The sequence below is a fragment of the Sceloporus occidentalis genome, unplaced genomic scaffold, assembly GCF_023333645.1.
Source record: "Sceloporus occidentalis isolate IW3139 unplaced genomic scaffold, rSceOcc1.0.p SCAF_131, whole genome shotgun sequence".
Lineage (NCBI taxonomy): Eukaryota > Metazoa > Chordata > Lepidosauria > Squamata > Phrynosomatidae > Sceloporus > Sceloporus occidentalis.
Genome location: NW_028317111.1, coordinates 1508194 through 1520572, shown reverse-complemented (window position 1 = coordinate 1520572; position 12379 = coordinate 1508194). Strand labels below are relative to the sequence as shown.

General features: G+C 37.0%; 1 pseudogene; it reads left to right on the top strand.

The window, feature by feature from the left end:
• The first annotated feature begins 1373 nt into the window (after positions 1-1373).
• On the top strand, positions 1374-12079 carry LOC149281498 (cytochrome P450 2K1-like; annotated as a pseudogene).
• Positions 12080-12379: the final 300 nt, after the last annotated feature.

Sequence of the window (12379 nt, the reverse complement as noted above, 5' to 3'; positions counted from 1 at the left end):
GGTTATATATGTATATACATTGTGTTAAAAGAAAACCATGATTCACACAAAACCTGTATGACTCGACCAGTAACTTGGCACTTTGCCTGTAACATGCATGTTAATATACATGATTCGCATTGCTTTAGGTGGGGATGAATCTATTCATTTTCTGCATCCTGCTAGTAATACTCATGAATAAATAATATAAATAAGAAGCAGCCAATCCAGTCTTTTTTATTCCATGCCTAAAAACAACTATTCCTGGATTCTCCTACAGTCACTACTACTACTGCAGGGGGCATTTGTCCATTATGAGCCCATTGGATAACAAAGTATTTCTCACTCTAAATGTTCCGCTTTAACTTAAGGGTGCCCTTAGCTCCTTCCTTCTTTTTCCAATTTTAAGTTTCTTTAACCATAATTTTCCTATTTTTCTGCGGTTAATGCCCCCCCCAAAATGATATATTGCTTTTTTGAGGATAAATAGGGCTTTCTATTGATAACATTTTCATATGTATAACTTCCCAAATAATATATAAAAAACATGTAGAAAATTTGAAGAAAAAAACAAAACATTCCCCACAGGTTAGTTACATGTAGCAATATCCCCCAAGTACATAGTACATAATACCCAGGAAATATATATATTTTTGGGGAGAGTTAAAAAAAAAAAAAGCTTCCTTACAAACTGGGCTTTTTTAATTTTCGGGTTGGGGGTGGCAAAATGTTTTTTAAATGTTATACTTTAGTGGGAGTTATATTTTTTTTTTATAATTTTTTATCTTTTTCTTTACTAGAGATCATCTTATAAGCCTCCTTTAGTCTTTTAGTCTCCTAACCAGATAGTAGCCCTAAAGATATCATGGTGATATAGTTGGGATCTGTAAACTGTTTATTATTTTTATCAATTATTTTATTATTCACATTTTTTTTTTATGATTTTTTGGTACAAAAGTGTGATCGCACGCGTGATTGGGGGGGGTAATCGTAGATCCAGGTCTGGACAACCGTGACACAGCATCGATGGTGTCAGAAAGAAGAAGCCCAACTAGGCTTTCAAATACCAATGCCCAGGGCCGGCCTTAGGGGTGTGCGACCTGTGCGGCGAGAAGGGGCAGAGGGGGGGGGGTTGTGAGAAGGGGGCGCCAGAGGAGTAGTCCGCACAGGGCGCCTGAACACTTAAGGCCGGCTCTGCTAACGCCATAAGAAATGTTCAAGCAGATATCCAGCTGCAGCCAAAAAAAACAGAATATACTATTATACCCTTAAGTGTTTGGGTTAGATTATTAAGTAATGGGTTACCAATGCCAGTAATAATATGTTAATACATTATACTTAATAACATACACCTATTTTTATTTTGTCTCCTCTGTCCAGGTTTTGGGTAAAACATGATTCCTATTGATCCATTGGCTGTAGTTTATTTCTTTCTTCTATGTGTGTGTTTGCATTATTTGTTCTTTGATCGAAGTAAAAATTTTATTCAGAATTTACCTCCAGGACCAAACCCGTTGCCAATCATTGGGAATTTTCACAATGTGAATCTGAAGCAACCCTTTGATTCGCTTTTACAGGTAAATGTTCTAATGTGTTCTAATAAAAAAAAAATCTACAAAATCACGATTTATTAAAAGCATACATGATTATGTTCAGAGATATGTAGAGTTTTGCTTTCTTCATCCTCGAGATTAGTTGGCAGGATTCTGGGGAGGTGGAAAATAATTAATTGGTGAATGACAAAGCTGTGTGAATAAAATAATAAATAAACATCCTTCATTACCCTTGTTATCCATGATTACGTATCCATTGGGGGTATCTGATAATTAAGAAAATTCACACATTTGAGATTCTAATAAGTTACAAGCAGTAGAAACGAGTGACCTTCCTCGAAACTCACTGGTGGCAATCATGTACTTTGTGTTTATGGTTTTATTAGCTAGACAGCATATAATTATATTACATGTAATATATATTTTTCTCTGCAGTTATCGAAGACGTATGGATCGATATTCACTCTTTACTCAGGATCGGTGACGGTAGCGGTGCTGTGTGGTTACGAGACCGTGAAAGATGCTCTTGTAAATCACGCCGAGGCATTTTCTGGAAGACCCCAAATGCCTATCTTACTAGATTTCTCAAGAGGGTATGGTAAGTTATATATATATATATATACCTTATGAAGCTCTTAAAAGCGAGAGAAATAATAATCAGGTCTATAGATGACAAACAAAACACAATTGCAAAACTTATTACGTAAAGGAAAGGTTTCCGATTTCTTTGGTGAATAATTCATAGATCTATTTACTAAACTGAGAGTGCTGAGAGTGAGCATCCCTGATCTTATGGGCAGAGGGACAGTGTCAGGCTCATCATATTGCAGCCCTTAACTGGATGTTGGAGTCCAGAGCGCAGGACTGTAAGAACGCAGTGATTGAAACAAACTTCACAAAGGACACAAAAGCAAAGCAAGGCATCTCACCAGAAGCAGCAGAGTAGGAGGCATATCATGCATACAGACTGCCGGGGAGTATGAGAGTAGAAAAGTCCAGGTAAGTATTCAAAAGGGTCTGGGACAGGTAGCAAGCAAAAAAGGGGAAATCCAGTAGGCAGTCCGGGTGAAAGCGATAACAGGCAGGTAAGCAGGCAAATCCAACAGGCAGATCCAGCGTCTGGCATGAACTATGGCTCCAAAGAACTTAATGAACTTAATGAATCATCAGATCAGGTGTGAGTCGTCTAGGCTTCAGGTGAGGGAGGCAGGGTAATGGTATAACAAAACACAGCTGAACATAAATACACAGCACATTAATTATATACATAGCAAGACATGCATACATGGCACAGGATGCCACAAAGGACAGGCAACAAGGCAAAGAACACAGGGGCTGGAGTGAGGAGCTGAGATGTATAAGGGAAAGAGGGCTAAGGTACATACAATACAGACAGTAATAAACAGGATAGCAAGCTGTGGAGAGGAGTTTAACTCCAGGCAGACCACTAAAAGGGGCGGCCACGCCTGGCAGTTTGCAGGGCTGGGGCTGAACCCTGACAGACAGGTGGTTATTCATTTAAAATGGAAGCAATGGCCCCCAAATATACCACTCTCATCCTCATTCCCTGCTCAGAAATTGGGGGTTTAAACACGTTAAAATTACTATATGGGAGGCACTGCCCCAAGTGCATCCCCTCCTCATGCCCAGTGCTGCTTTCAGTGGGATATATAAACAGCACTTAGGGGGGGCATCCTTGCCATATTGTTCCCCACCCCTGCCACCTGGGGTAAGGGATGTTAAAACATATGAAAACCCCATTGGAAGAGGACTGGATGCCATTCCATGCAGGTGGTAAAGTAAAAAAAATCTCTACACATACACACCACTCCCTACCTCTAAGTCCTCCAGGTAGAGTAGGAGTCCATCTAAATATCCTTTGGGAGGAACCACCGCAGGCAGTGAAAATGACTGTCCACCCCATTGAAAAAAAAAAGGTGATTAAATACCATTTCAAGGCCATTCTAGCAACCATCCACAAAGCCATCATTCCTATTTATTAGCAGGAAAGAAAGAGGCCAAATGCTAAAAAAAATAAAATAATAATAATAATAATAGAAAAGTGTAGAAAAGCATAATTAATCTCATCTGATGGCAGCACATTTAAGAGTTTATTTTGATTTTTTTCTCATATTTGTGTATTGTGGGTGGAGGGTTGAACATTTTGCAAGTTTTAGGTGAGGACATATACTCTTGTTGGTTTTTTTTTTGTTTTTTTTTAGCATCCATGTATTGATCTTTTTTTTTTTTTTTTTTTTATACCTTTCAGGCATTGCGTTTTCCAGCTATGAGAACTGGAAAGTGATGAAAAGATTTACTATCTCAACACTGCGAGATTTTGCAAATGGGAAAGAAAATCATAGAAGATAAAATTAGTGAAGAATGCAATTCCTTGGTGGAAAAAAATCAATTCATACAAAGGTTAGAGCTGGCTTGAACTAATCCATTTGGTTTGTGTAGGACTTTTATGTGTTAAATTAAATGAATATGTGTGTATCTAGTTTAAACTGACCCTAATGTCCCATCGAAAATTCATGGTAAAGGCTTTAAAAGTAAATATGTTATTGTTGCCAAACTATTTCTTTATATGGGGCATTCCTCTTGATTTAAATAAAAATGTGCCAATTTTGCCCAAAATGAAATCAAATTCCTTGATGACTCCATGAGGAGAAAACAATAATTCCTAGATCAATACATTTAACGTTTTATATCAAATACACAAACCTATGGACTTGGTTTCTTGCAAGAATCAATCCAGTTTATTCGTTTCATGGACAGATGTTCTTTTTTGGCTGGACTGTTGGATTCCGATGAACAATTTTAGCTGTGTACAGAGCGCAATGGTAGTTTTGCATGGTCTATCCCCGATTGAATGTTCAGCTTTTTTTTCCCTCTCTCTTTCCAAGAGAGCCATTTGAGAACACCACGTTAATGAATTCTGCTGTGGCCAATATAATCGTATCCACGGTTTTCGGTGAACGGTTTGCCTATGACAACCCAACGATTTTGAGACTCATCCACTTAGTAAATGAGATTTTAAGACTTATGGCAAGTCCAATGTCACTGGTGAGCTGTTCTAGCCCCAAGTCCGTCCTTTCACCTTGTCAATTCCACATTACCCTCAAAGTACACGGTTCCTGCAGGGATGATTACCAACAACTAATTAGTTATTAGAAATTCATTGGTTAACCCAAAGAGGCCTAGTTGGCCTAGACTATGTCAAGACAATTGGACCAAAAACAAAATGAAATATTAGTTTGAATCATTTTTTGGTCCACAGGTCTAGTATTTACTGTTGAACGACAACCACCAAAGCTGCGCATTAAGAACAATGGGAGAGCAACTTGCAGATTACCCTTGTGTTAATTTTCTGGCTAATTATCCTTTTTTGTAAACTGAGTTTAGGATAACAATAAGATTTCGTGTCACTATTTGATTTGTGTGCATGACCTTTAAAGTTAAGAGTGCTAGAGGTTTAATGACAAAATATCTAGTTTCCACAAAAATACAATGCTAAATAAGGCACAATTTTGGAGTTTCATGAAATCATTTCATAATGTTATTTTGGTGGAAAATATTGTAAAAATATTGAATTATATTTCCATGATGAAAATCTAACAACACTTGTGATTGATTTATTTGCTGCCGGGATGGAGACGACCTCGACCAGCCTCCGATGGGGCCTTCTGCTAATGATGAAATATCCGGAAATTCAAAGTAAGAAAACCATACATTAGTGTAATTAGGCTGGGAGCCAACCTCTGTACAGCGGTCCTTTCTGCTGGGCTCCTCGAGGGGAAGCAGCATGCTATGGGTGCTGGCTAGGTTCACCCCAGTGCACCACAATCTCAAGACCAACTTTCATGAATTTGTCCGGCAAGAAGAGTTCCCACTACATCATAAGTCAAGCAGGGGCCATCTTTTTCACCAAACCATATATTATACAGACCCAGCCCAACCATTGGTACTGGAGAAACAAATCAAGATTGGTCTCTTATAATACACATATGAGTTGCTGAGCTCATATATTTTATCTCAGATGCCCTAGAGATGTGATTCTAGCATAAGTTTCTGTGGTCATACTGTTTTCATACCTTATTTGTATTTTGTATTTATTTATGCAAGACTTTAATATCTCTGTTTTCATAGAAAAGGTCCAAGATGAAATAGATGAAGTGATTGGATCTACCAAGCCTCAAGTAGAACACAGAAAGCTAATGCCGTATACCGACGCCGTTATTCACGTAATCCAAAGATTCAGTGACATCGTACCACTCAGTATTCCGCATGCAACTACTCAAGATATTACATTCCGGGGATATTTTATCCCAAAGGCAAGTATCTGAGTTTATACAGCTGATAGAAACAAAAATCCAGTCTATTTTACATTCTGCATTGGATGCAGGGGGACCGTAAAGAGAGGAGAGAGACCCTTTATCACTCCCATCACTCCTGTGTTCCAATGGCCCTTTATCACTCCCATCACTCCTGTGTTCCAATGGCCCTTTATCACTCCCATCAGTCCTGTGCTCCAATGGCCCTTTATCACTCCCATCACTCCTGTGTTCCAATGGCCCTTTATCACTCCCATCACTCCTGTGTTCCAATGGCATGTTGTGTTCGCTGATCCAAGTTTAAAAAGTTGATTGTATGAAAAACATTTCGCAATTATGTTACAGCTATAAATCCTGTTTTCAATGAAAACAGCTAAGTGGTCCTGAACAGTGGCGTATATACATATAACATATATATAACAAGTGTGTGTATGTATGTATGTATGTATATATATATATATATATATATATATACACACACACACACACACATAGACAGTACAGCACAAGGAGTTGAGAAGAGCCTTTAAAGACCTCTCAAATGATATCATAGTCAACAGTCTTTATTAATAAATCCTACTCTACTCCTACATTATTACTATTTATTGTTTATATAGCGCCATTATATTCCATAGCGATGTACAATCCTACATTCAGCCTTGGTTCATTTCGTGGGCCCCTATCCTACCTACTTAGGGGGCATTTTCGAGATCTAGGCACATTTAACAGTGCAAAACATTTAATAAACCTACGTGAAGAAAGTCCTCAGGAGTACAAAAACAGACAGTATAAACAATATGTATTAGAAACCTACCTTATGTCAATGTCACGGGGACAGCCATCTTAACTTCCGGTTCAGGGGAGCAGTAGACAGGTAAAAAAGGGACATTCTTACGATTGGGTATGAAAATATGACGTGTGGAATATTTTTTTACAAACACAGCAGAATCTCTTAATTACTTTTCTTTCATATGTACAAAAATAAAGTGAATGACGGCGCTTCTAATAGATATTTTGATATACAAAGTGAGTATAAATAGCTGCCAGCACTTAACACTTAACCCTTATGTGACAATAAAACAAACAAAAGATAGAGTGCAGCGCTCCGTTTGTAATAACTCTATATTAATAGTGTTATGCAATACTTGAACATATCCGTCCTTACAAAATAACACCCATCGTGCATAATAAATAAAAAGAAAGAAAAAAACAAAAAAACAAACAAAAAACCAGGTATACTTAGATTCAAATCACATGTGATGTCTTCTATGAGACTCTCAGCAGGTTCACATGAAAAATAAAAGAAACATAGATAATAGTATAATATTGTTTATACAAGAGATATTACCCCTCCTATAGGATTGGTACTCACAATCTTTTGAGCAACCAAGTTTGCTCAAACTATAGGGCGTCTGTGTAGAAATAGCATAGGCTCCAATAGTTTCTGGAAAACAGCAGCTTGTGGTGTTCCACTCAATGTTGTTGTTCCTCAATGAGCATCAGCTCAAGATATACAGGAGGTCAAAATGAAGAGGAGGATTTGAAAGTAAAAATAGCAATTTATTAGTAGTAAAATCTAAAAAACGATATGCTTGCAACAAGCAAACAAAGTTCCATGCTTTGCCTGTGTAGTTTGTGCTACTTCCAGGTGGGCGTGTCGCCAATTTGCATAACGCGTTTCACCCAATCAGGCTTCCTCAGATGCATACCAGTCCCTCCTCTTCATTATCCTTATATGCTCTGCTGCATTAGATCTGCCAGGTGGAGTCCCTTTATGTGCAGCTGATGTTTAAATCCAATAATATTAGAATGCATTATGTATAAAAGTTTGTCCATATTCAGCACCCATATTTAAGTGCCCATAAAAATATCTATAACAATGTCCATATCGCACAAAGAGAATGAATTAAAAACACACTTGACTGTTTACAGAATCCTCCCGGACGACCAATAGTTTCAGGGATTGGATCGATTTCTGCAAATTTGTCTAAATATATTGATGAGTTTTTACAACCTATGGTGAAAAAAACAAGATCTTATCTAAAAGACACAACAAGTTTGCTACAACAATTGGAAGGGATCCAATGGAAGGATAGTTATTTTTTAGTTACGTGTGATGTATCTTCATTATACACGATAATTCAACATGAAAAGGGCTGTGAAGCTATAGGATATTTTTTGAATAGAGAAGAAAACATACCTAAAATACAGGGTGATTTTATAATAAGAGCCATCCAGTGGATTTTACAAAATAATTACTTTTTCTTTAATGACCAATTCTATTTACAACAACGAGGAACGGCGATGGGCACTCGTTTTGCTCCCAGCTATGCCAATCTATTCATGGCATATTGGGAAGAGACGTTTGTCTATTCTTCCCATAGCTGTGGGCAAAATTTGATTGCCTATCGTCGTTATATAGATGATCTGTTTTTTACTTGGGATGGTCCAGCGGAAGGATTGTATTCATTTTTGGAGCATCTTAATACTAATCAGTGGGGGATCAATTTAACCTCAGAACATAGCAAACAACAAATTTCATATCTGGATCTTTTAATATATATTGAACAATCAAAATTATGCACAAAAACTTTCTTTAAATTAGTGGACCCAAACAGTTATATCCTCTATAATAGTGGACACTATAGTCCATTGCTGAATAACATCCCTAAGGGACAGTTCATGCGCATAAAACGTAACTGTTCAAATAATTCTATATACCAACAACAAATTAATAAGGTTAACGATGAATTTATACAAAAAGGTTATCCAGAATCAATATTACAAAAAGCGATGAGGGAGACCAAGATGGTAGAACGGACACATTTATTAACATCCAAAAAAAAGGGACGTTCAAGATAATACGATACCTTTAATTTTCAATTATGATAAATGCCATCACGAGTTAAAAAAAATTGTTAAACGTCATTGGTCTATACTTTTAAAGGATGATGACCTGAAACAAATCCTCCCTGAAACCCCTAAAGTGATTTATAGGGGGGCTCCAAATTTGAGTTTAAGTTTAACTTCTAGTTTTATTAAATCTCAACATAAGGATAATGGATTTATACATAATAATACAGGGTTTTATAAATGTGGACAATGCACCTCATGTCAAGGGACAAACTGTATGAACAGGTCAGCAATTAAAGTGTTCAAGAGTTGTAGAACAGGCAAACAATATAACATAAAAAATGTAATAACATGCCATACTAAAAATGTTATTTATCTATTGGAATGCCCATGTGGACTCCAATATGTTGGAAGAACGGTGAGACCACTTCACAAAAGAATCGATGAACATGTCAGAGCAATAAGGGGAGCTCAAACAAATCACACTGTACCTCTACACTTTAAAGAATGTCACAACAGCGACCCTAAGCACCTTAAATATATAGGTATACAGGTAGTCCAGAGAAATTGGAGAGGAGGAAATTTTATTAAAAAAGTTGGTCAGATTGAGATGAAGTGGGTCTATGTATTGAAAACACTACATCCTATGGGATTGAATCAGGATTTTGATCTATTTAATTTTTTAGATTAATTATTCCCTCATAAAATATGAAACTAATTTATAATTAATATATATATGTATATGTGGTTTTAGATATATATTTCTCATATATGTTTTATATGTTTTAAATGATGTAATGTATATCTATTTATATTGGTATTTATACATGATCTTTATAAATATTTTACTAATATGTGAGAAACACTACATGCCCCATATGGATGGGTTTGATAGGTCTCTGAGACAATTTCTAACTTATTATGATTAAAATGTTTTATAGTCGTGTGTTTTTAATTCATTCTCTTTGTGCGATATGGACATTGTTATAGATATTTTTATGGACACTTAAATATGAGTGCTGAATATGGACAAACTTTTATACATAATGCATTCTAATATTATTGGATTTAAACATCAGCTGCACATAAAGGGACTCCACCTGGCAGATCTAATGCAGCAGAGCATATAAGGATAATGAAGAGGAGGGACTGGTATGCATCTGAGGAAGCCTGATTGGGTGAAACGCGTTATGCAAATTGGCGACACGCCCACCTGAAAGTTGCAAGCATATCGTTTTTTAGATTTTACTACTAATAGGCTAGGTTTCTACTTGGGTTTTTGTCCTGCGTTATTTTCTTGATGAAAAACGCCAGGAAAAACGCCAAGAAAACTGCCACTGCATTTACCTGCGTTTTGGCGTTTTTTCTGGAGTTTTAGCCTTTCTGTGGAAATTGCTTTTTTTGACCTTAGGCAGTTTTTCCAGCCTTTACAAGTTAGAAGTTTCACCCAGCTAAAAGGGATTAGGATAAATGGCAAGTATCTGCCCCCTCCTGATGCCATTTACTTGGTAGAGTTCTACTTAAATTCCCCGGCGGACCCTTTTGTCTCTTTTCTGTGGTTTGTAAGGCAGGCTTTATTCCGAATGTCTGCTCCTCTAGGAAGATTGGCCCCAAATGATGGTGCAAATTGTTTGCTGTTGCTTTTGGCACGCAGGATCCAGTTGGTTTGTTTTTAATGGCATGTTTGTTCCAAATGGTGTAAAATTCAATATGAACTTTGTTTTGTGTGAAACTGTTTGTTTCCAGCCTATTTCTCGTAGGACACACAGATACTGGGTCCATCCTCTGCATTGTAACTGTGGAAAAAAACGCCATAAAAAACGCCAAGGCAAAAAACCCACATGGCTTTTTCATGTCGTTTTTTCTCTCCCATTGACTTCTATTGGAGAAAAACGCCAAGATTTCCTTGCAAAAAACGCCAGTGTCAACATGCTGTGATTTTGAAAAACTGCCACAGAGCCCAAAAAAGCAGAAAAACGCCAGAGGACTGAAAAAACGCCAAACAAAAAAACGCCAAGTGGATATGGCAATGTGCGATTTCCTATTGAAGAACAGCTAACATCTGGCTGCAGCGTTTTTTCACTAAAAAAACGCCAGGTGGCGCTATTGGCGTTTTTATGGGCGTTTTTAGCAAAAAAAACAAGTGGAAACCTAGCCATAAATTGCTATTTTTAATTTCAAATCCTCCTCTTCATTTTGACCTCCTGTATATCTTGAGCTGATGCTCATTGAGGAACAACAACATTGAGTGGAACACCACAAGCTGCTGTTTTCCAGAAACTATTGGATCCTATGCTATTCCTACACAGACGCCCTATAGTTTGAGCAAACTTGGTTGCTCAAAAGATTGTGAGTACCAATCTTATAGGAGGGTTAATATCTCTTGTATAAACAATATTATACTATTATCTAGATGTTTCTTTTATTTTTTATGTGAACCTGCTGAGAGTCTCATAGAAGACATCACATGTGATTTGAATCTAAGTATACCTGGTTTTTTTTTCTCTTTTTTTATTTATTATGCACGATGGGTGTTATTTTGTAAGGACGGATATGTTCAAGTATTGCATAACACTATTAATATAGAGTTATTACAAACGGAGCGCTGCACTCTTTTGTTTACTTTTCTTTCATAGGATACACAGGTTGTCACATTGCCAACGTCTGTACTAAAGGATAAAGCTCACTTTGAGAAACCAGATGAGTTTTACCCCCAACATTTTCTAGATTCTGAAGGAAAATTTGTAAAGAAGGAAGCATTTATGCCTTTCTTCGCAGGTACTGTATTTCCACTTAAATTATTTATCGGTCGATACATATTTCAGTTATCTTAATATCCAAAAACATCCTAGCAAGATCTTAATTTAGTAAAATGAACAAAAGGAACCGAAAAGCCTGTAAAACCACCAGATTTATCTCACAACAGATATACATAGACATAGAGTACTAGCGGATTTGGCACAGTGGGTGGTTTCCATGGGCAATAGAATACAACGTGGACCATAGATAGTCATCTAATCTCTCTATATAATGTAAAGTCTCCTTGGTTCTTAAGTGTTTTCCAAATTGATGACTCCTTTGATTTGTTCCAGTGGATTTTCATAATATTTTCATATATTTTTAGGTCGACGGATTTGTGCTGGTCAGACTTTATATAAAAGGGAGCTGTTTCTATTCTTTACCAGCCTGCTGCAGAACTTCACATTTGAGGCTCTACTACTCCTCCAAATCGCAACTATATGTGTGCTTTGCCTCATAACTAGTACCAGTAGCCTAAAACTTCTTTTAAAGCAGAATATGCATTTTGCAATATGTGTATCATTAATTTGGGTGCATCATCTAACTAACCGATATAAATGAAACGAAGGAGCACAACAAGGACTTTCCGAATCAAAATCTATTTCAGTATCAGTATAGTAGCGGTACAAAGAAAACTTCTCATCTTGACCCGTCCTGATTACTTTTATAATGAGGATATTAACAAGAGAAAATGTCCATATTTATAGAGTCAATCCCACAAAAAAAAAAAGCATACTCATCCAGAGCAGAAGTGCGGGAAAGCACAAGCCACTTGGAAATATGCCGGGGTACCCATGGTACCCATACATACCGTATTTGCTCGATTATAAGACGACCCTGATTATAAGACGACCCCCCAAA